The sequence below is a fragment of the Haliotis rubra genome, unplaced genomic scaffold, assembly GCF_003918875.1.
Source record: "Haliotis rubra isolate DU_JTF1 unplaced genomic scaffold, ASM391887v1 Scf403, whole genome shotgun sequence".
NCBI classification, from domain to species: Eukaryota; Metazoa; Mollusca; class Gastropoda; order Lepetellida; family Haliotidae; genus Haliotis; species Haliotis rubra.
In genome coordinates, this window is record NW_025767084.1 from 208,109 (window position 1) to 232,147 (window position 24,039).

The 24,039-nt window shown below is 39.3% G+C and overlaps 1 protein-coding gene across 1 annotated transcript in view; it reads right to left on the reverse strand.

Annotated features, from left to right (window-relative positions):
• Nucleotides 1–24,039, reverse strand: part of LOC124287650 (neuropeptides capa receptor-like) — a 39,108-nt gene that overhangs the window by 12,244 nt on the left and 2,825 nt on the right. The window lies entirely within an intron of this gene.

The window sequence follows — 24,039 nt, forward strand, 5'->3', positions numbered from 1 at the left end:
AGACTATAGTATTGGAGAATACACGGTACAAGTATCAGATAGACTACGGTGTGGAGAATACACGGTACAAGTATCAGATAGACTATAGTATTGGAGAATACACGGTACAAGTATCAGATAGACTATAGTGTGGAGAATACACGGTACAAGTACCAGATAGACTATAGTGTGGAGAATACACGGTACAAGTATCGTATAGACTATAGTATTGGAGAATACACGGTACAAGTACCAGATAGACTACAGTGTGGAGAATACACGGTACAAGTATCAGATAGACTATAGTATTGGAGAATACACGGTACAAGTACCAGATAGACTACAGTGTGGAGAATACACGGTACAAGTATCGTATAGACTATAGTGTTGGAGAATGCACGGTACAAGTATCAGATAGACTATAGTGTGGAGAATACACGGTACAAGTACCAGATAGACTACAGTGTGGAGAATACACGGTACAAGTATCGTATAGACTATAGTATTGGAGAATACACGGTACAAGTACCAGATAGACTACGGTGTGGAGAATACACGGTACAAGTATCAGATAGACTATAGTGTTGGAGAATACACGGTACAATATCAGATAGAGTATAGTGTTGGAGAATACACGGTACAAGTATCAGATAGACTATAGTGTGGAGAATACACGGTACAAGCATCAGATAGACTATAGTGTTGGAGAATACAGGGTACAAGTATCAGATAGACTATAGTGAGGAGAATACACGGTACAAGTATCAGATAGACTATAGTGTTGGAGAATACACGGTACAAGTATCAGATAGACTATAGTGTTGGAGAATACACGGTACAAGTATCAGATAGACTATAGTGTTGGAGAATACAGGGTACAAGTACCAGATAGAATATAGTATTGGAGAATACAGGGTACAAGTACCATATAGACTATAGTGTGGAGATTACACGGTACAAGTACCAGATAGACTATAGTGTTGGAGAATACACGGTACAAGTATCAGATAGACTATAGTGTTGGAGAATACACGGTACAAGTATCAGATAGACTATAGTCTGGAGAATACAGGGTACAAGTATCAGATAGACTATAGTGTGGAGAATACACGGTACAAGTATCAGATAGACTACAGTGTTGGAGAATACACGGTACAAGTATCAGATAGACTATAGTGTTGGAAAATACACGGTACAAGTATCGTATAGACTATAGTTTTGGAGAATACACGGTACAAGTATCAGATAGACTATAGTGAGGAGAATACAGGGTACAAGTATCAGATAGACTATAGTGTTGGAGAATACACGGTACAAGTATCAGATAGACTATAGTGTTGGAGAGTACATGGTACAAGTATCAGATAGACTATAGTGTTGCAGAATACACGGTACAAGTATCAGATAGACTATAGTGTGGAGAATACACGGTACAAGTATCAGATAGACTATGGTGTTGGAGAATACACGGTACAAGTATCAGATAGACTATAGTGTTGGAGAATACACGGTACAAGTACCAGATAGACTATAGTGTGGAGAATACACGGTACAAGTACCAGATAGACTACAGTGTGGAGAATACACGGTACAAGTATCGTATAGACTATAGTATTGGAGAATACACGGTACAAGTATCAGATAGACTATAGTGTGGAGAATACACGGTACAAGTACCAGATAGACTATAGTATTGGAGAATACACGGTACAAGTATCAGATAGACTATAGAGTGGAGAATACACGGTACAAGTACCAGATAGACTATAGTGTGGAGAATACACGGTACAAGTATCGTATAGACTATAGTATTGGAGAATACACGGTACAAGTACCAGATAGACTACGGTGTGGAGAATACACGGTACAAGTATCAGATAGACTATAGTATTGGAGAATACACGGTACAAGTACCAGATAGACTACAGTGTGGAGAATACACGGTACAAGTATCGTATAGACTATAGTGTTGGAGAATGCACGGTACAAGTATCAGATAGACTATAGTGTGGAGAATACACGGTACAAGTACCAGATAGACTACAGTGTGGAGAATACACGGTACAAGTATCGTATAGACTATAGTATTGGAGAATACACGGTACAAGTACCAGATAGACTACGGTGTGGAGAATACACGGTACAAGTATCAGATAGACTATAGTGTTGGAGAATACACGGTACAATATCAGATAGAGTATAGTGTTGGAGAATACACGGTACAAGTATCAGATAGACTATAGTGTGGAGAATACACGGTACAAGTATCAGATAGACTATAGTGTTGGAGAATACAGGGTGCAAGTATCAGATAGACTATAGTGAGGAGAATACACGGTACAAGTATCAGATAGACTATAGTGTTGGAGAATACACGGTACAAGTATCAGATAGACTATAGTGTTGGAGAATACACGGTACAAGTATCAGATAGACTATAGTGTTGGAGAATACACGGTACAAGTATCAGATAGACTATAGTGTGGAGAATACAGGGTACAAGTATCAGATAGACTATAGTGTGGAGAATACACGGTACAAGTATCAGATAGACTACAGTGTTGGAGAATACACGGTACAAGTATCAGATAGACTATAGTGTTGGAAAATACACGGTACAAGTATCAGATAGACTATAGTGTGGAGAATACAGGGTACAAGTATCAGATAGACTATAGTGTGGAGAATACACGGTACAAGTATCAGATAGACTATAGTTTTGGAGAATACACGGTACAAGTATCAGATAGACTATAGTGTGGAGAATACACGGTACAAGTATCAGATAGACTATAGTGAGGAGAATACAGGGTACAAGTATCAGATAGACTATAGTGTTGGAGAATACACGGTACAAGTATCAGATAGACTATAGTGTTGGAGAGTACATGGTACAAGTATCAGATAGACTATAGTGTTGCAGAATACACGGTGCAAGTATCAGATAGACTATAGTGTGGAGAATACACGGTACAAGTATCAGATAGACTATGGTGTTGGAGAATACACGGTACAAGTATCAGATAGACTATAGTGTTGGAGAATACACGGTACAAGTACCAGATAGACTATAGTGTGGAGAATACACGGTACAAGTACCAGATAGACTACAGTGTGGAGAATACACGGTACAAGTATCGTATAGACTATAGTATTGGAGAATACACGGTACAAGTACCAGATAGACTACGGTGTGGAGAATACACGGTACAAGTATCAGATAGACTATGGTATTGGAGAATACACGGTACAAGTACCATATAGACTACAGTGTGGAGAATACACGGTACAAGTATCGTATAGACTATAGTGTTGGAGAATGCACGGTACAAGTGTCAGATAGACTATAGTGTGGAGAATACACGGTACAAGTACCAGATAGACTACAGTGTGGAGAATACAGGGTACAAGTATCGTATAGACTATAGTATTGGAGAATACACGGTACAAGTACCAGATAGACTACGGTGTGGAGAATACACGGTACAAGTATCAGATAGACTATAGTATTGGAGAATACACGGTACAAGTACCATATAGACTACAGTGTGGAGAATACACGGTACAAGTATCGTATAGACTATAGTGTTGGAGAATGCACGGTACAAGTATCAGATAGACTATAGCGTGGAGAATACACGGTACAAGTACCAGATAGACTACAGTGTGGAGAATACACGGTACAAGTATCGTATAGACTATAGTATTGGAGAATACACGCTACAAGTACCAGATAGACTACGGTGTGGAGAATACACGGTACAAGTATCAGATAGACTATAGTATTGGAGAATACACGGTACAAGTACCAGATAGACTACAGTGTGGAGAATACACGGTACAAGTATCAGATAGACTATAGTGTGGAGAATTCACGGTACAAGTATCAGATAGTGTTGGAGAATATAATTCCTTACGTACCAAAACTGAATGTGTTTTGTTAACTGACTGGAAATTGAATATGTTCCCATAGAAATTGGATTTGATCAAAAATATAAAAATACAACAGAACATTACTTGGTTAAACCAGTGACCGAAACCGTGCTAACTTATGTTTCAAAACACAGAGTATGTCGCCTTTAGCAATTACATCACCATCGAATAAAGACGTCTTGTTTGTTTCTGAATCACTGTCAGATAGAAATCACATATGGATGGATATTTTCTTCTGCCTAACAGTTCAGCTCATTTGAAGATATTACATATGGAGTATATGATAACAGAAAGTGTGTGGGTTGGAATTGCTTTCACGTTTCTTCACATGAAATCACCGCTGTGTTGCCGTGGGATAAAGAAACGTAACAAGAAATCGATTCATCATTTGGTGTTCAGATTCTACCTCGTTATACATGGTGATAATAGACATCGGCGGGCTCCCATTGCATAACAATCCGTATTCCTTGTTTTGTTAGACTTCTGGTGTAAAAAACACAAATTTGTGTTCTCGCTTCTAACATACAATATAGGACATATCGACATTAACCAGCGTGTTAAATAAGATACGATGACTTCCTAAGAAGCATATTCTATTGACATATTATAAGACATATTATTAAATAACAGCATATATGGACATATAAACTGCGCATTATATTTGTAATGCTGTGTTCCTAAGGAGTATAATGTAGATACATTCTAACCGAGTAGAACACCGAGTACATGGATCTTCTTATAGATCTTTCCTGGTCAATGTGCGTATCCATGGCAACACAATCTGCAAAAATTGACGATATCATTACAAATGATTTAGCTTCATCTCTTATGAGGAAGAACATAAATATTTTTCTTAATATTATTTTATTACCACTTGTCTGTTTGCTCCCGTGTCAGTTATTCTTGGCTTATTCTCTGACTGAAATCAAGCTTGTTTCGCATTCCGATCTGTTGCATTTGCGAGTCTTCTTTCTGCTGTAACCTAATCGCATGGCATGTACAACCACATTTTCCCCTATTGGTCATTTCAATGTCATACGTGACTTAATTCTTCATATAAACCAGAGTTTCAGATGTTCAAATGTTTATACAGTGTGCGTCACGATCACTGTCATAGCGAGTAATTCAGGACATCCATCGTTCAGATATTTCCAATGGCCATAAACTATGTTGCCAAGACATGTAAGTCTTAACTGCAATGAATCATGTGACGCTCATCTCTTAATTCTCATTCTCAATCCTCATTCATATTCCTCATTCTGACTGCCTGTGTAGGGACGACCGCGAGCAGGATAGTGCGGCTGGTAGGAAACGCCATGGGTATGAGCTGGCACTCAGCGCACCTCACTTAAGAGCTGTCTTGAAGTTTGTTTATCAAGGATTGTATAGCCAACTAAAGAAGTTTGGACTCAACGTATTCGTCAGCGTATCTTTCTGAACTGGTTCCCCTGTCGACAATTGCGCGCTGACATCACTATGTAGAAGATGTGATATGACTCCCCATGCTAAAATCCTGTTTAATGGGTTAATAGTCTCTTGCTGATTGGCACTACAAGAAAGTTGCCTCAAATCGTTAAAACTCTGTTTTGTCGGCTATCTTAACTCTTTTGAAGAAGATCAAACTATCAGTTCTTCCTGTTCCACTTAGGCTTAACACCCTAACTAAACCGACACCCCAGAAAGAGGTGAAATCCTAATTATTCATAGCTTTGTTAATCCCAAACTCGCATTTTAATAGAGTATAGAGGAAGAGAGAATACGCAAACAAAGATACGAAATCGTAAACAATCTTCCTTTCTGTCTCAGAGACGTGGAACGTACACACTGGTATCTCAACACTTCGCCCTCTGCAACTATGTACATTTGTCTGTTACGTCTCGCTTAAATTGCAAACGTTTTTCAACTAGAACACCGATGTAAATGCTTGGAGGAGCTGTAACAACGTATTATACAGCAGTGCTCGCTCATTTAATGTTTGTTGAAACAATGCATTGCTCAAGCAACGTATAACAGTAACAAAACATTGTTATTATCACTTCTTACTTACTTAAGACCAGGACATGTGATTTGTACCAATTTGTAATTGTTTAACATTCATGAATTTAAGTAAAATAGAAGCTAATAAATGTGATCAGCATCATATTGAAGTTTATTAAAGCTACATATAATTGTACTCAATCTGTAATAACATGAATTTCTAGTCGGAACGGCTTTGCTTGAACAGTAGTAAAATAGTGCACACATTAATCCTGGACGATTGAATGTGACAAACAGACTTTATTTTCTTTCTGCATCCCTTGTAAGTTTTGCAACAATTCTACGAGCTGTGGTGTAGAATATAAAGGAAGCGTGAATACACAATGCCAGATAGAGTGGTCAAAGGTAACATATATTATATTTCGGATTACAATTTCTTAGTCAAGTACGGATTCTACGAGTACAAGAACTACTCGTAGTACTCTGTGTGCTTGCGATTAGGTGCCTGACTCGGGTGGGACTCAACCCAACAAAAATATGTTATAAAGGAAGTATGTAAATCCAGTCTTTAGCGCAATGTTTCCGTTCCACACACACACACACATCATTTGGTAATTGATGTGCAATGAGCGCGTTGATAAAGGCTTATTAAACTACTTTTTTTCAAAATGCTGACATTCTTGCCATAGCACCAGAATGGTCTTAAAGCATTATACCCATGTGAGGAAAAGAACCGTGATCTGAGGCGTAACTGGCGAACACTTACCACAACGTTACACACCGCCTGATGGTGTTATCTGGCATGAATGTTATAACCGAATGTACATCTCAAGAAATACTAAGGTATATTTACAATACCCACTCACGCTATCAGTACAGTTATATATTACAGTCATATCTTCTGATTTAACCTAATTATACAAGCAGCTGCTAACTCATAATGTAGGACGCGTGTAATCCTTCTCACGACAACGCGGTGTCGTCTCCTTGGCAACAGGCCCTGAAAAACTGGTTCCGTATCAGTAAAAAATTAACTGTGACTCGCTCTGTGCAGACAGTAGCAATCAAAAGTAGTTCGTCAAGAAAGCTTCTTGGCTCTTTCCCATCCATTTACTTCAAGATATTAATCAACAAGTGTTTCACTGGTGGGCCCATTTGTAGAAATGGATATTGACACAGCGTAACTGTTTGTTTTGTTTGTGTGTGTGTGTTGTGTGTGTGTGTGTGTTGTGTGTGTGTGTGTGTGTTGTTGTTTGCATTCTGGTGTGTTTGTTTTGTTTGTTGTTGTTTTGTGTGTGTGTGTGTGTTGTGTGTGTTGTGTGTTGTGTTTGTGTGTGTGTTGCATTGTGTGTGTTTGTTTTGTTTGTGTGTTGTTGTTGTTGTGTGTGTGTGTTGTTTGTGTGTGTGTTGTTGTGTTTGCATTGTTGTGTGTTGTTTTGTGTGTGTTGTTGTTTTGTTGTTGTTGTTGTGTGTGTTGTTTTGTGTGTGTGTTTGTTTGTGTTGTTGTTGTTTTGTTGTGTGTGTGTGTGTGTTTTTTGTTTGCATTGTGTTGTTGTTTGTGTGTTTTGTGTTGTTGTTGTTTTGTGTGTGTGTGTGTGTTTATTTGTTTGAGCTGCGCAAACCCAATGTAGCGCGTTTCCTGTGATAAGCATACATATGTCAGACCGACCTACAGGTATCTTATCTTGCCAATGCCAGAACCTGCTTCTTGGTAATATCCTAATGCTGGTGGGCTGACACACGTATCTGGTGGTGGCGCGTGGTCCTGTGCTTAAAGCTCAGGTCACAAATCGGTGAAGTTAAGCAGCGTCGAGCTCAGAGAGTCCTTGGATGGGTGACCGTGTTTGGCAGCTTGACTCCTGAGAGTTTCTAGGACTTGAGTCCTGCCCCACAACGAAGCACATGTGACACATGTGGTCTCACCTTAGTCAAGTGAGTTTGTTCAAAATTGTCTCTGTTCACCCAGCAGGAAAATTGGTACCCGGTGGAAAAAAGTCATATGACTATAACCTTCTAACAGGCAGCTTGGGTTATCCGGGGTAAAAATGGCCTTGATTGTTAGCGCTATGAGCATACCTAGTGTGGAGTTTGGCGCTATATAAATGGACACATTATTATTATTATTATTATCTTCTGATGCTATAAACTGCCTCTTGGGATATCCTAATGATGTTGGTGTGATATCAAACACGTCACACACAACCTCTGCACATTACGTAGATAAATATGCCGTTTAAAGTCAATATTTCCAAAACTGGCGAAACTTGAGGTTCAGTGCAGGATACAGATGATGCTCCTGGGTTGATGTTAATCAACTGCAGACGTTGATGTCCATGGTGTCTGTATGTTATCGATGCAGTTGTTCGTGTGTTTATGCAACGTGGTAATCAGTATTTATGGGGATTCACAAACACATGTTAATGATATCTATGGAACTGTTCAAGGGACTTACTTTTAGCAGAGGTGTCTGGTACTTATGGACATGTTGTTTTTACACTATTACATAAAAAGATGTTGACGTACCAAAACACATACAAATGTATCTCAATAAATATAATGTATGGTGCAGGCAACTGATTTTGTCAGAACGAAAAAACATTACATATAAGAGTTTTTCTACAGCAATATTATATAAAACATCTTCACCCGAGCCACTTTTGTACATCGATTTATCCGATGTTCGAACTATTGTATGATGACCCGTGTTGTGACAACTTTGAGATGTGTATTATTATAATATAACGCTTTAATTTCAATGAATTCATACGGTTACATTGCCATATATTTCGAGTCAGTGGATTTCGATTTAACGAGGAGTAACCATAGGCAGAATAGATGCACAAGTGTTATTACAATCTGCTTTGATCCTACCGAAACGTATCATTATTTGTGTTCAAACCACTGGCTTCAACGTAAATTACATGGCCACATGACCTGTAGATCATGAATCCATTTTTGATCCAATTGAATCCATTTTGATGTTTTTTACATTTTTGTGATGTATATGAATGTCAGTGTAAAGCATACCTATCTGATGATGCTATAATTACGTGAGAGTATTTACTATACACAATCTCGATCAGTGTTATGTCAAGTAGGTTGATAATAACCCTTGTAAGTAGAAACATCTGTTTATTTCTGACCTTTATATTCACCCACAACACGAAAGGATGGGAAACCGTTTTCACGTCATGAAACAAAGCGATCAAAACAGGCCACTTACAAAATGATACAATCGATTGTATGTCTGATTATGCCATAAACATGTGTTTACGAATTAAGCACGATCAAATAATGATGATAACACGTGTCGGAGAATAGGTGTCCTGCCACGCGGTAGAATTCGTTGCAAATACACTCAAAGAAAACTGCTCATCTTAAATCCTAAGAAAAATGGGCTAGAAGTCACAATAGGATATTGCATCGGATATAAATGTATATAATAAGCTGTAATAGGCTGCACATGTTTACCATAAAACGTTCCGAAGCTTTATACCTTGATCAAACAACATTTGCGTATGATTAGTATGATACCTCTTTGAAATCCTGGTAGAAAGAACATGATCAAAGGTGTCTAAGAAAGTTGTGAAATGTGGACACCAAAGGCTTGAGCGGCTCAATGATTATTGGATAGGGTGATGATTAGAAAGTTGAAGCCATCCTTCCTGATGTACACCCTTGTGAAGAATATTTGGTCACCTTTGTGTGTAGTTCTAAATATGTAACGAGCGAGACGGGTTTACTCATCTCCACTTTTACTGGTTCAGGTGTGTAAATTGGCTGCCTGACAAAACTCAGATCATCGATATGCTTGAAACATGTGTTAAATTTCTTGGAAAACACTCTGAGGTTTTGACTTTGCCAATCAGAACAGATATTACGATTCAGAAAACACCAGTCTCGTAAATACAACTGTAATGTAATATCCGCTTCGTGAACTCCAATAAATATGTTTTTGTTAAAACCAATGGCATGAACACCTATGTATGTAGACCTGTCTAGTGAACACCTGGTGCCGTAGCGATAGAGTGAGTGTTGTTTTACGCCGCTTTTAGCAATATTCCAGCAACATCGCAGCAGGGGACACCAGAAATGGGCTTCACACATTGTACCCACGTGAGGAATCGAACACGGGTCTCCGGCGTGACGAGTTAACGCTTTAACCAGTAGGCTACCTCACCGCCCTGGTATAGCGATAGCGTTATTATGGTTGGTATAAGTGAAATGGGATTATTATAAATACAGATCAGATTATGTGCGATTACCAATTTAGGAATGGCAACATGGTGTTCTTGAACACAATGAGACAATCTTAATGAAAACTCGAGTCCGACTTCACAACACACGATTCAGTTTCCCATTGTTCATACATTGTAAACCAGGCGCCGTTGAGGATGGAGACGTCTTCCGCTCATGGTGTTGATGTCACGAGGTTTACATCCATCAGACGATGGTGCCATGTTTCTTATTTGTGATGTTGTGTTTGTATTTGTTAAAAAAAGAATCCGGTAATGAGAAGACACTTTTTTTGTGTCAGTGTATCACTGCTTTCTTGCTCATGTTACTTATTCTCATACTAAATTCGGAAAAAGACATTTTTCCTACAAATCGTAATCAGGACATGGAGACTCGTATGTTATCCTCTGCATGGATTAGTGGCTATGTACGCATTGGTGAGTCTCCTTTTACGCCACTTCTTTTCACGCCAGTGAGTCTTTTGCGACATTCATAGCAATTATCCACCAAAACACGGTGGGAGACACCAGATATGGGTATAACACATTGTAGCCAAAATCGAAGCCGGGCCTTCTACATGCCGAACTAAAACATGAACCACCAGCCTACTGAAAGTCAAATGACAGGTTGGACCCTGTTTTATGAAAATACAGTAATGTTATAGAATGTTCAGTGAATAATGTCCTCGTATTTCCTCGACTTTCTTGGCGCCATTTCAGATATATTCCTGTCATATCACATCGAAGTCCTCACAAAGTGTACCTACCGTGGAGGGAATCGAAAGTGGAATCGGGTATTTGACGCAAAGAGTGAGTGAGTTGTATTTTACGCCGCTTTTAGCAATATTCCAGCAATATCACGGTGGGGGACACCAGAAAGAGGCTTTACGCATTGTACCATTTGAGGAATCGAACCTGGATCTTGGGCATGACGAGCAAGCACTTTAACCACTAGGCGACTCCACTGCCCTTGACACGAAGAGCTAACGCCAACACTTCTTTACATTTAGAACCCTGTTTCATGAATGAACGAACGAACGAAAATCAGTGTTGACACCGGGTGTTCGCGAAAGTGTGCGCATGTCCTGCCCTCTACCGACAGCAACAACCACGAATACAATTTGCACAATGTTTGTTTGTTTGTATGTTATCTCACTCCGCACATCAGTATGTCAAGACAAGCAGACAATCAGGTGGCAAAATGGCACACAAAATCTCATCACAGCGCTTAAACTCTTGCAAACACCACGCGGGAAAAAAAAGAGTCGTAACCGTATATAAGATGGCCACACTATTCTTACATAGCTTAGCTTTTCTGAAATGTTGGGCCCTGCAATAATTGATCCCCATGTCATAGTTTCGTGAATCGAGACAATCATCCACCAATACATTGACTACACATACATCTATAATTGACGCGTTTCCTGGTAGTTGACAGGAAACACGTGTAGATCTGTAACACAGACAGGTTTGGCGTCACTTACACACGATAAACATGGAGCATAACGACACTGCCTGTCAGTTAACCTTTAAGGGACACAAGACTTCAAGGAATCCTTTTCAATGGCAGATACCTACCTCGTTCAGAATTGTCTTGACATTTTAATTTGTAACATATCTGAGAACCACGTTTGGGAAATAAAGTGTGACAAGAACTAGATGTTTTCCTGGCAAAACAGTGTCCGTCCTTGGGACTAGAGTTTCTAGATAGCTTGCCAAAATGCTACAAAAATGTTAAAAAGACTTGATGATGAATGTACGGGATGAGTAACCGTATTCAGTAGCTTCTCCCCGGAGTTTCTAAGGTTTCCGTCCTTCCCTACAATGAAGCACAACGTCATGTAGCACATTGACATTGCTTTTGAATATGACCCTGTTCAAACAGCAGTGAAAGGGTACCCGGTAGGATGAGATAGTAATAATACGTCTGTTGACCCACTATCCATCAGAAGCGGCGGGGATGTATACTGTCCAGGGAGACGAGGATGAAAATTAAGTGCAGACTGACCCATTGACAGAATAATAATATACAGCTTTGAGTGTGATTAAGAGTGAAATTTGTCTCATCAAATATCATCATCATCATCATCATCATCATCAACGAAATCCGTTTCTTCTTCCTATAAGTCAACGGGCTGCTTCGTAAGAGAACAGTTAAAGAAACTCACATTCACCAAAAATACATTTAAATTAAAAGACTGTATCACACATGATCCATATTAGCGGGCGGTGAAGGAGCCCGGTGGTGAAACAATTCGCTCGTCAAACACATGATCTGGTTCGATGTTCCACATGGGTACACTGTGTGTTAAGCACATTTCAGGTGTCCCCCAACTATTGCTGGAATATTGCAAGAATCGACGTCAAACCATACTCACTTAGTCACTCACTATAAGAAAAAGAGTTCAGAATCTTGAGTTCGTTATTGTTTTCCTACTATGAAAGAAATCCTAGATATCTCGTTTCTTCCAGTATATCCATGGCAAGTCATGAATGAATTGTTTTTTGAGCAGAAGCAACGTTCCTGTCCCAATGAATAATGATCCCACTCTGTGTATTGATTTCCTAAGTGAGTATATGGGGATTAAAGACTTAAATTGCACCAGGGCAATATAAAAAGTTACTGTTTCGTGAAAGATGTATTCGTTAGATACATCATCGAAGGAAAGCTTATCCTGAGTTAATAAAATGCGTGTATGGCTTTCACTCAGTGTTAGTTGTTAGACCTGTCGTCTCCTTTTCTCTATTATCTTTAAAGGTTTCATGGTTCCAGGGTGTTTTTCTTTGTTGCAAAACGGAAGGTTTTACTAAGCTTAATGTAAATGTTTCGTATGTGAGAAATGAAACCGATGTTATTGTTAGTATCCACAAAAGACTATGCCAAAATGTTTCAGGTGGTAAACGTTTGAGTTAGTGTGAGTGAGTGAGTTAAAAGTTTAAGTCACATCGGCAGTATTTCAGCCATACCGTGACTACAACAAGTCTTACATTCACCATAAATATATCTAAATGATAAAAAAAACTGTCAACGAAGGACAGTAAAACAGCTAAAACATCACAGTTATGAATGTAAAACTAGTGTGTGAAAATATTTTATCTACAGATGACAATACAATATGAAAACAGGCTATAGATTGACAACAGTTGAAGGAAGATCACTATACTACTGACTGACTGAGTTTGGTTTTACGCCGCTTTTAGCAATTTTCCAGCAACATCACGGCGGGGGACACCAGAAATGGGCTTCACACATTGTACCCATGTGGGGATTCGAACCCGGGTCTTCGGCGTGACGAGCCAACGCTTTAACCACTAGGCTACCCCACCGCCCCTGATCAATATACTAAGGACCATGGGGACTTACAGTACATTCGCTTTCTGCATGGACCCTAGCTGGATTTTATACCATCCCTCCAGCTGTTATAGTCTGTTTGGCTCAAAAGCAGACCGATGAATTGCAATCTAACTGGAAAACTCATAAACATATAAAAAATCCGACCAACTCCGTGAGGGTTTTGCAGAATTCATGTCCTAAAAGTAAAAAACTTGTTTAACAAACTCTCATTAAAATATTTACACAGTTCACTATTGCGATATATTGCAATAATTTAAGAGATATTGCAATACATATTGTAATATGTTGACTACAAGGTTTCTGCCCAAGTGCGTACATCATAAATTCATAATAGCTCTCTGTGTGCGACATCATCTTCTTAGTTGCTGTTACACCATACTTTCAGACTCCCTGTCCCCACTGTGTATGTGTGTATGCCAGTGGTTTACAGATAAATACAATGATATAGAACCTTAACGTGGAATGTATTGCAACAAGGTTTTGCGAACATAACGATGCAGGTAATAGTATAACATGATTTTAATGGCCAGTGGTGTTTGTTTAATCAGAATGCACTTCAACTTCAATGCAGTATGTACTTATTATCACTGTATGTCAGTGATTCATTCAGATTCAACTCCAGTATAAACATGTGTTAACATGATCTATTGCAAAATGAAACAAAAACATGATATAGTTGAGCTACTTGAGATTAGAATCACTGTGACCTCCAATAACTAAGATCCTTGACTGGAATGTCTCTGTGTCCTACAAAATATATGACATAGGCCTTTGTGATAAATTGATATCTTGCGTCCCATTAGGAAACAAACAAAAATAAATGGTCACTCCGAGCCAGAGGCTCTACTAATAAGTCCAAATAAAAATTGGTCCATTTGAGGCCACTTAATTCCTCCAAGTTAAACCATTCCAACCCACAAAACGTAAAGCATTTGGTAGAATATGTGGCACTTTTAGAGCCACTTATAATGACACTTCCACTTCTAAAATGTTACATGAAACCAACAGAAATAAAAGTATATTTGGCACTTTTGGAGCCACTCATAAAGATACTCCCACATGTAAAATGTTCCCTATAATGTCTTTCGGATTAACATTTCTCCGGATTAACAATGAGTCGGATGAACAGTGAGTGAGTGAGTTTAATTTCACTCCACTTTTAACAAAATGACGGCAAGGGACACCAGAAATGGGCTTCACACATTGTAACCACGTATGGAATCGAACCCAGGTCTTCGGTGTTGCGAGCGAACGCTTTAGCTACTATGCTGCCCCACCGCCCATGACATTGAGACGTGTTCCATAGTGTACATGTGCTCGGAATGTAAGGGTTCCGGACTACAGGGATGTATTAGACATGGGACAGTCGTTCTTTAGGCAAGGGACATCTGTTTCTGTCTGGGTTGTCTTGTATAAAGTTCAACACTTGCATTAGTAGACGATAAGCTCTCTAATACGGACAGTGCGTATACCGTACCCTGTAAAACTAAGGACACGGAAGGACATGAGCCCTTCATGGTTTTGGAAATGACTTTTGTTATTTGATGTAGAACACATGTAAGAAATAGTTGATACAGCAATTGTTTTCGGATCACACTTTGGCTCATAGCTGAAAACTGTCTCTCGAAAATACAAAAAATCACGTTATTAATCATTTTACTAATTATTGTTTAAAGTCCAAAACTTGCAAACATAAAAAAAGTGACTAGTTGCTTGCCATTTCAACATGTCTGGCAATTTTCACACCAATATTTCATTATATTTTACATGTCGACTGGCCCTGAATTGGCTTTCATCATACCTGACGCCGTCCTGATTGGAGATTTATGGGTAAATAATCTTACCAATTCAGTGATACATCCATCACTGTTCCTCGTTCGGAATGTAGAATTCGAGACTAAAAAAAATCCTTTAAAGGAGAGGAAAATGATTGAATGATTTTTTAAAGTCAATATCGAAATTTTTCTTTCTCAGAAACACATCAACCCTCTCGGCCGTGTTTCAGTATTATTAACAAGCACGTACATCAAATAATCTTTGGGATCACACGTGAAAGTGCTTTGTGATGCGGTGTGCTTCTGGCTACTCCATATGATTACAATTGTAACATATCTATTGTTACATTTCTATTATTACTTTTCCCCAACTAATGAATCCAATTAGTCCGCCATCTACTCGCCAGCCTGTTGGCGCTGCCTCTATGATATCTGACATTTGAAAACGTGGGTGGCAGGATGATTAAGGTACAAAATCAAATGTAAAATCTACGAAGAACTGGGAATAAAAGACGGCATGAAAATGATAAGACAAGATCAAATACTGACAAATAGCATTTTTCTTCTGTACGCTTGCAAGTTTTAGAATTCTGACTGATCAAATTGTCAAGTATTGCTTAAATTATTTCAAGAATCGTTTTTTCGAACTTCAAATGAAACAGTTAGTATTTACAGATCCTAGACTGTGCAATTTTCATCAAGATTTTCTTTCAATACAATAATGGCTATTAAATGGATTAAGGGACAGATTCCACGCACTTGTGCATATTCAAGGTGCTAACACATTATCACCCCGCCTATCAGTCGCTAGAAGTTTACCAGTCATATGACTTATCCCACCGGGTACCCACTCACTGCTGGGTGAACAGAGGCAATTTATGAACAAACTCACTTCCTCAAGTTGAGACCACATGTTTCACGTGTGCTTCGTTATGGGGCATGACTGAAGTTCTAGAAACTCTCAGGAATCAAGCTGCCAGACACGATCACCCATCCAAGGACTCCAACCAACTGATTTGTGACCTGGGATCTATGCCATGACCACTCACCACTACCCTAACTTCAACATGTTCAAGTATAATTGAAAACACACACACAACTGAACACATGTCAGCATTTCCTATCTATTAGTGCTGTTACAAGTTCCAAACAGCTGGAAAGATATAATTCTCATTTAAAAAATCACATTTTTCAACTATCATAATCGTTTGTATTTGTTATTCTAATTCCTGAAATTATGACTTTTTCATATCTCATGGGCCACTATTGTACATTGTCCTTTGCAGATAATCGTTTCTATCAAATATCGGATCAGCCACCATGAAACACATCAGTTACAGCTGTACGTATGGTCACGCCATATCGAGCACCAAAGCACTCATTTTCACACTTGAATTGGCTTTAACTAATGACTCCAGAAGTTTTAAACAATGTAAAAATATTATCAATCATTTTGAAAACGCCCAAAATCCCAAATCAATGCATGAAACAATCAAAATAATCCTCGTGATTTAACAAAAAATTGATCGTGAGACTACGGGAACCTATTTCGGTCAAGCAATAAAGAAATCGATATCAATGGCGCCTTTATAATAAGGGTCGTTTTTAAATTATTTCGTATATCATTCAAATCTCTACCATATGTTGCCAGCTGTTGATGCAAGAAACAACGTTAATTATCGTCAACTGACAAAATACAACTTTGAAAGCAATCAATAGAATACGATGGTGACGGGTGTGTGTAATACATTTAGACTAATGCTTAGTCGCTGAAAATAAACTGACGTACAAAAGAAAGTACACACCTGACGCTTTTGGATTACTTCCCAAAAAGACGTAAAGGTTTTGAAAAGACTTTTTGCAGTGATATATAAGTCACATACTTTCGTAATATGTTGCCAAAACACCACATATATCGTGCCGAATTGCGAAGTTGCCAGTCAAAATCACAACACTTTTGAAATAATCCCAAAACACCAGGTGTGTACTTTATTTTGTACGTCAGATTATATAATTGTGTATACAAGTAATTCCATTTAAATTGAAAAGGAGCTCCAGTGAGATAGGAGATTCAGATTTGTAACCCGACCCCTGAAGTGAGGAAGTTTTCTGCAGATAATAATTAACCCTGATCCTTTGGAAGATCTAGACTTGCTTACAATAGTTTAGGGCTTTTACATTTCAGAAAAGGATGGATAGAAGAGAAATAGTGTTGTTCATGGATTCTCATACAGACCATGTATACACTATTGGTGTTCATTTAAAGTAATTATATGCATGCATGTTTCCAGAAATGATTCTGATTCAGAGCTTGAAATGAGGCAGGATACATAGCGAATAGCATTACCCCAGGTGCCAATACAGTGAAACCCTCTTAATCCGGATGGGGATAATATATAGGTTCTAACTAAATGAACAACTTCAACAAAACTGAGGTTTCCACAGTTATATTGCAACGGATTTTCTTAAACCCAGTACCATAAACCTTCATCTGACAAGGTTGTAAGTTAAGTGTATATGATAGTTGTCTGTTGTTATACACCCTACAAATTTTAGCTTTGAATTGGTGCATATTTTGTCATGACGGAGGTGGCGCATTAATACATAACACAACGTTGATGAGTGACGTCTTCCGGTTTCCTTATCACGAATAGATTGTGGCGCCACATAAAATAGTTTCAGCTTCATCTGTGGATTGTCAAGGCGAAGATGATAATGTGAACTAGATTTGCATAACATTTATAAAACATAATACATTTATAAAACATAAACAATTAATATCATGTTCTACATGACAGAACTAGAAGATAAGGCCCTCCTTACCTCACCCATTACACCCATATGCTGGTTCAGGAACGTAGACGATACCTACGTCATAATTAACCCTACCGACGATCCCATCTGCCTTCTCAACCACTTACATCCATGCATGAACTTCACAATGGAAGAAGAAATGGGCAACAAGCTACGATTCCTCGACGTTCAAGGCATCTATAAATAAAGATGTTGTCTATCCAAAACAAATTGTTCCTCTTCATCATACCAACTTCTAAATGGAACACTCTAAAACCATACTTCGACACAAACATAGGTAACTGGAATTAAGTACGGGCGGTGGGGTAGCCTAGTGGTTAAAGCGTTGGTTCGTCACGCCATAGACCCGGGTTCGAATCCCCACATGGATACAATGTGTGAAGCCCATTTCTGGCGTCCCCCCGCCGTGATGTTGGTGGAATATTGCTAAAACCGGCGTAAAACCACACTCAGTCAGTCAGTCAGTGGAATTAAGTACGGGAAATGTATCTCTGAATAACTGTAACAGTGTGTGGTCAGTCACGTTCTGACCTTAGGTCATCACCATGGAGTAGCAAATCGGACACGTGGAATTAGACACACGTTTGACACCGGTTGTCTCGAATAAGTTTCTCATACAAAGTTGTGTAGGGATAAGATTTCTTCTTTCATCACGACATGGGTTGTAATAATTTGTACAGACCCTGTAACAACATACCCACTACATCACATGCTAGTCTAGATATGTGGCAAGTCTAGTTATCAACCTACCTCACGTATAACGGGTCATCTCAGACAGTCTTTTCGAAATCGTATCATATGGTTAGACTATATAATCAGAGATGTGTATTGTAAGTACCCGGGATGTGTATTGTAAATCTCTGGGATGTGAATTGTAAAGTGAGTTCCCAGACCTCTGCACTGATCATTTCTAAACCTAGGATATTATTCATGATTTATACAACTTTGTCTTGCTATCACTGATCGTAAAATATCACATTATTGAAAACTTCCAATATATAGTGGCGATAACTGGTTTCGAACCTGCAACCCTTCGCTCTCTAACTTGGCGGTTTTATCCACTGGGCTATGAAGAATCGCTGTGAAAAAAAGAGATTGTTTGTCAGTATGAAACGTGTGTCCTCACAGGACGGGTATTGCGGGCAGCGCACGTGCAGGACACGGGTAGCACGTGCATTACGCGTGCAAGGCAAGGTGTTGGCGGCCAGTCGCATCCCAGTTGACGCCGGCTCTTCCATCATTTGCGGGCTGTCCCATCAATGTTATTCTGCTCGGGGCGCATTGATGTCGATCGTATATATTATTTTAAAAGATATTTACGCTAAAACGGTTGATAAGCAGGAGAAACCACTCCTAGTCGGGTGTACTAGAGATTGTGAACATTGTGAACAATCTCTAGTAAACCCTCGTAGTCGTGGTTTCTCCTATACATAAGCACGGTTCTGAAAACGAAGAAAATCTCTAGGCTCCATTTCTATATATTTCATAAATATTATTTAGGAACCGTTTTTTTCTGTACAATATATTCATTTGACATACTTGATGTAAGTCTAAGTAATCACTATAGTCCCTTTACTGTAAATAGTAAAGATGAGTATTTCTGTATACAGACAGGAACCTCGGTTATCCGCACTGCACCTAAATGCGTCATTAGTGAGAAACCGCTGGAAATCGCTCACAGTTAGAGGTTGGATCGTGGACAGGCGATGTCCATTTCTGAATCTGACGCAGTAATGACAAAATAATGTTTAATGCAGCCATTTCCATTGCCTCGTGTTAGTGTTTTCCACGTTAGAAATTGACTTTCCTTTGCATGTGTTTGTGGTGGGGTATCAGTGGTAGAACGGAATACGCTCAGCTTTTCGAGAACACCACGTCATCACTATTTGATTGTGTCTCATTACCAGATGCTTATGATAAGGAAGGGTTCGTACATGGATCTTTCAGAGATTGCTTATGAATATGGAAATATGTTTGCCGCATTCATTTCCGAAATGACGAGCTTCATGTCAACTTTGCATTTGTTTCACAGTATCAATCCGAAGCCTGTACAGTGCGCTATACAAGTTCATATGTAGTAATAAGTTATTGGTGGTGCTCAAGACATGGTAGGGAAGACCTTACTGTCTAGACCAAGTAATCGCTTGTATTTGTCAAGACTTGTACAATTAATAGAAAATTCTCACCCACTTATATGCCAGACGATTCACTGAAGAAAAGTAATCTAAATTCAATACATTGTATCTGTCTCGACTGTTTAAGACCACTTATCGCTGTAGAAATATGTTGCACCTGTGTCCAAACCTTTACAAGGAATTTACCGTTAAAGTAAATGAACAACCATTAAATGTTATTATGGAGTCTCAAAAGTAATATCTCTCAGTTCAAGCTAGCATATGTTCAAGTTTAAATGAAAACATCGTTTTATCTGAAAAAGAGAACTCTACAGGCGCTTGGTCATCATTCAACGAATACTTAAATTTGTTTTTATTGTTCAAATATATAATTTTTTAAACATTCAAGAAACTTGGCATGACACACACCTGTTGATTGATGTCTTAGACGTGTAATCTTTGAAAATCGATAAAAGTTGTCGGTTTTCCTGTTACACAAATAAGCATGGTAAGGGGCAGGTGGTTGCAAATTTATTTCTTACCCCTGCCATTATTGAACAAATTTCTTTGTACATGAAACAACACAGCTAGAATTTACGTTTTACAGACTTGTTGAGAGTTGAATGAGTGATGAGTAAATGGATATTACCAAATGTCCAAACATTGTTTTCATTTTTAAGTCTCATTAACAACAAAATAGGTAATACTGTTCTTTCTTTTGCCGCTCGGTTTAGATTTACAGCTTTTCCGTCGTGGGCATTAAATCAGAGCAAAAACCACCTCGACCGTGTTAGCGACTGACCTATCCGTCAGACAACAGGAAACATATACTTATCCAATATATTTATTAAAATCAACACTTTTCTGGCTTTCATGGTTTGAGTAGTTTAGTTGTTAAAGCGTTCGCTCGTCACGCTAAAGACCCGGGTTCGATACTGCACATGGGTACAATCTGTGAAGTCCATTCCTGGTGCCCCATATTGCTGGAATATTAGTAAAAGTGGCGTAAAAACCAAACTCACTCACTCACTCACTGTCTTTCATGTTTCACGCGTATATGCTTGATAAATGTTGTGCCTTAAAAAATAAGTTCAACCATCAGGGTCAGTTGTAACATCTTTTCACATCGAGTTCGATATAACGGAATTCGATTCATCGGGGTTAGAATACGGTTTGCCATCAACCAAATCTGAATTTAGCATATTAAATGATTCGACACATCATAGTTCAAGACAAACGTGTACGACTGTTGCAGTTTGACCTTGAAGTTTCTGCCCTATCACCAGCCTATGACTCATTGCAAACTTGACAAAGAATTTCTTTGTCAATATTTTCGTACTTAAGAACGTTTGGTCCTGGGGGGACATGTCTTTAAGCTTGAGGATTTTAATCTGTTCATCCTACATTAACCTTTTGAACTGCACCCTAAAGAAATGAAAAACAAGCAGCAACAAACGTCGTGTAAAGGGTAGTCTCCCTTGGATGTTATAGAGGGCGTTTTATCGTTGATGTGACCTCTGCCCACTGATGACTGACTGACTGACTGAGTTTGGTTTTACGCTGCTTTTAGCAATATTCCAGCAACATCGGGGGACACCAGAAATGGGCTTCACACATTGTACCCATGTGGGTATTCGAACCCTAGTCTTCGGCGTGACGAGCGAACGCTTTAACCACTAGGCTACCCCACCGCCCCGTATTTGCTCAATAAATATCTCTCAACAACACAACTTAATATGTACACAGACACATGCAATATAGTGTATAGTTCCAATGGTAGGGCATGTACAACAGATGAGTCCGCTTGTAAAGGATCGCGTGACGTGCTTGACTGCGTGTCATTGCGCACTGACCAAATGGGTCGATAGTCATAACTTGCTCAACTTTCAATTAGGGTCTGGCGTCATCACCTTTTGACAGTGATTCATAAGCGCATGGTCGTGATATACAATTTACAATAAACTGTGCTTTCAGCAGTGATTTCTATTAATTGTGGTAAAAGTTCTATAAAAGTTTGTATTTACTTCCATTTGTTTGTTGTTTTACGCCACACAGCTAAATGGCGAAGGTCTGTATATAATCGAATCTGGGCCAGACAATTCAGTGATCAACAGCAAGAGCATCGATCTGCGCAATTGGGCATCGATGACTTCTGTCAACCAAGCCAGCGAGCCTGACCACCCGATCCCATTAGTCGCCTCTTACAACATGCATGGGTTACTGAAGATCAATTCTAATCCGGATCTTCACGGGTATGTTCTGAGGTGAACATTCACTTGTCCTTGCATGTGTTTGTTACGAATGCCTCCGGTGGGACCCTTTCTGCGAACACCTGACATCATTACTATTGATAGTAATGGATAAACACTGTCAGCGGACAGCGATTTAACCACAAGACTTCCGACCAATACCCGAACATGAGTGAGTGGGGTGTTATGCCTTTTGTAGCAATATTCCAGCAATATCAAGGCGGGAAACCAGAAATGGGCTTCACACAGTGTCTTCCCCGTGAAGAGCCAACGCTTTAACCACTAAGCTACCCCACCTCCCGCTATATATACTAAACACTACTACAGCGGTCACTACTTTCACTTCCATTACTTTCACTTTCATTACTTTCACTCACAACGGGTGTTACCAGAGGGGCAGGACACAATCACCAAAGGGAGACAACTGGTGTAATAACTGTAACGTCATATATATATATATATATATATATATAGAAACACCGTTGCCTCTCAAGCTCTGACGTATATAATGACTTACTCACAAGGTCAACCACCTTGCGTGATCATACGTAAAAGTGGAGGTTTATTAACAGAATAATTGCGTCGCTTATTTAGACACGGTGGCTATCCATGATGGTTTGGGAAAATATTCCAATAACGTGAACTAACCAGTCAAGGTGAACGCGACGTATGATTCTTCCCAAAGCGTTTCCTGTGTAGATAATTATAGCTATTTTTACGAACGGTGGTCTAGATCGGATGCATTGCATGCTTAAAGTGCACAAAAAAGACATCCAATAAACCATCTGTTGTCATTTGTCGACCTTTTTATCCAGTTGAAGATTGAATACCACGTGATGATCATGAGCGACTGCAGCATGTTCCTGTGTATTGGGTGGTGGGGGGTGGGGGGTGGAGTAGCCTAGTGGCTAAGGCGTTCGCTCGTCACGCCATAGACCCGGGTTCGATTCCCAACATGGGTACAATGTGTGAAGCCCATTTCTGGTGTCCCCCGCCGTGATATTGGTGGAATATTGCTACAAGCGGCGAAAAACCAAACTCACTCACTCACTCCTGTGTATTCGCGTATATGTCCATCTGTCTGCCTCCATGCCCGACGAGAAGGTGTATACGATAGTACCATAATACTATTCACCTTTGTTAGGGATAATCATTTATGTCAAATACATATGTTTCAATGACATATAACAGGGTTTAACGCGACACGCCAATGTTCGTCAAGTACGCACCAATGTAGAAAATGGACTTCACAATATCATTCACTGTACCCACAACACATCTATGACTCTGCTGAGTGTTTAGATGTGTCTTTCAGAGCATTTGCGAGCAGCATTTCATCCACCAGTCCACGTGATAAATGATTCATTCCTGGGCCCCATTCCACAAAGCGATCGTAGAGCTAAGGTGATCGTAACTCCCATACTTTAACATAGACTTACGACAGTCGTAGCGCTTAGATGATCGTAACTCCCATACTTTAACATACACTTACGACAGTCGTAGCGCTAAGGTGATCGTAACTCCCATACTTTAACATAGACTTACGACAGTCGTAGCGCTAAGATGATCGTAACTCCCATACTTTAACATACACTTACGACAGTCGAA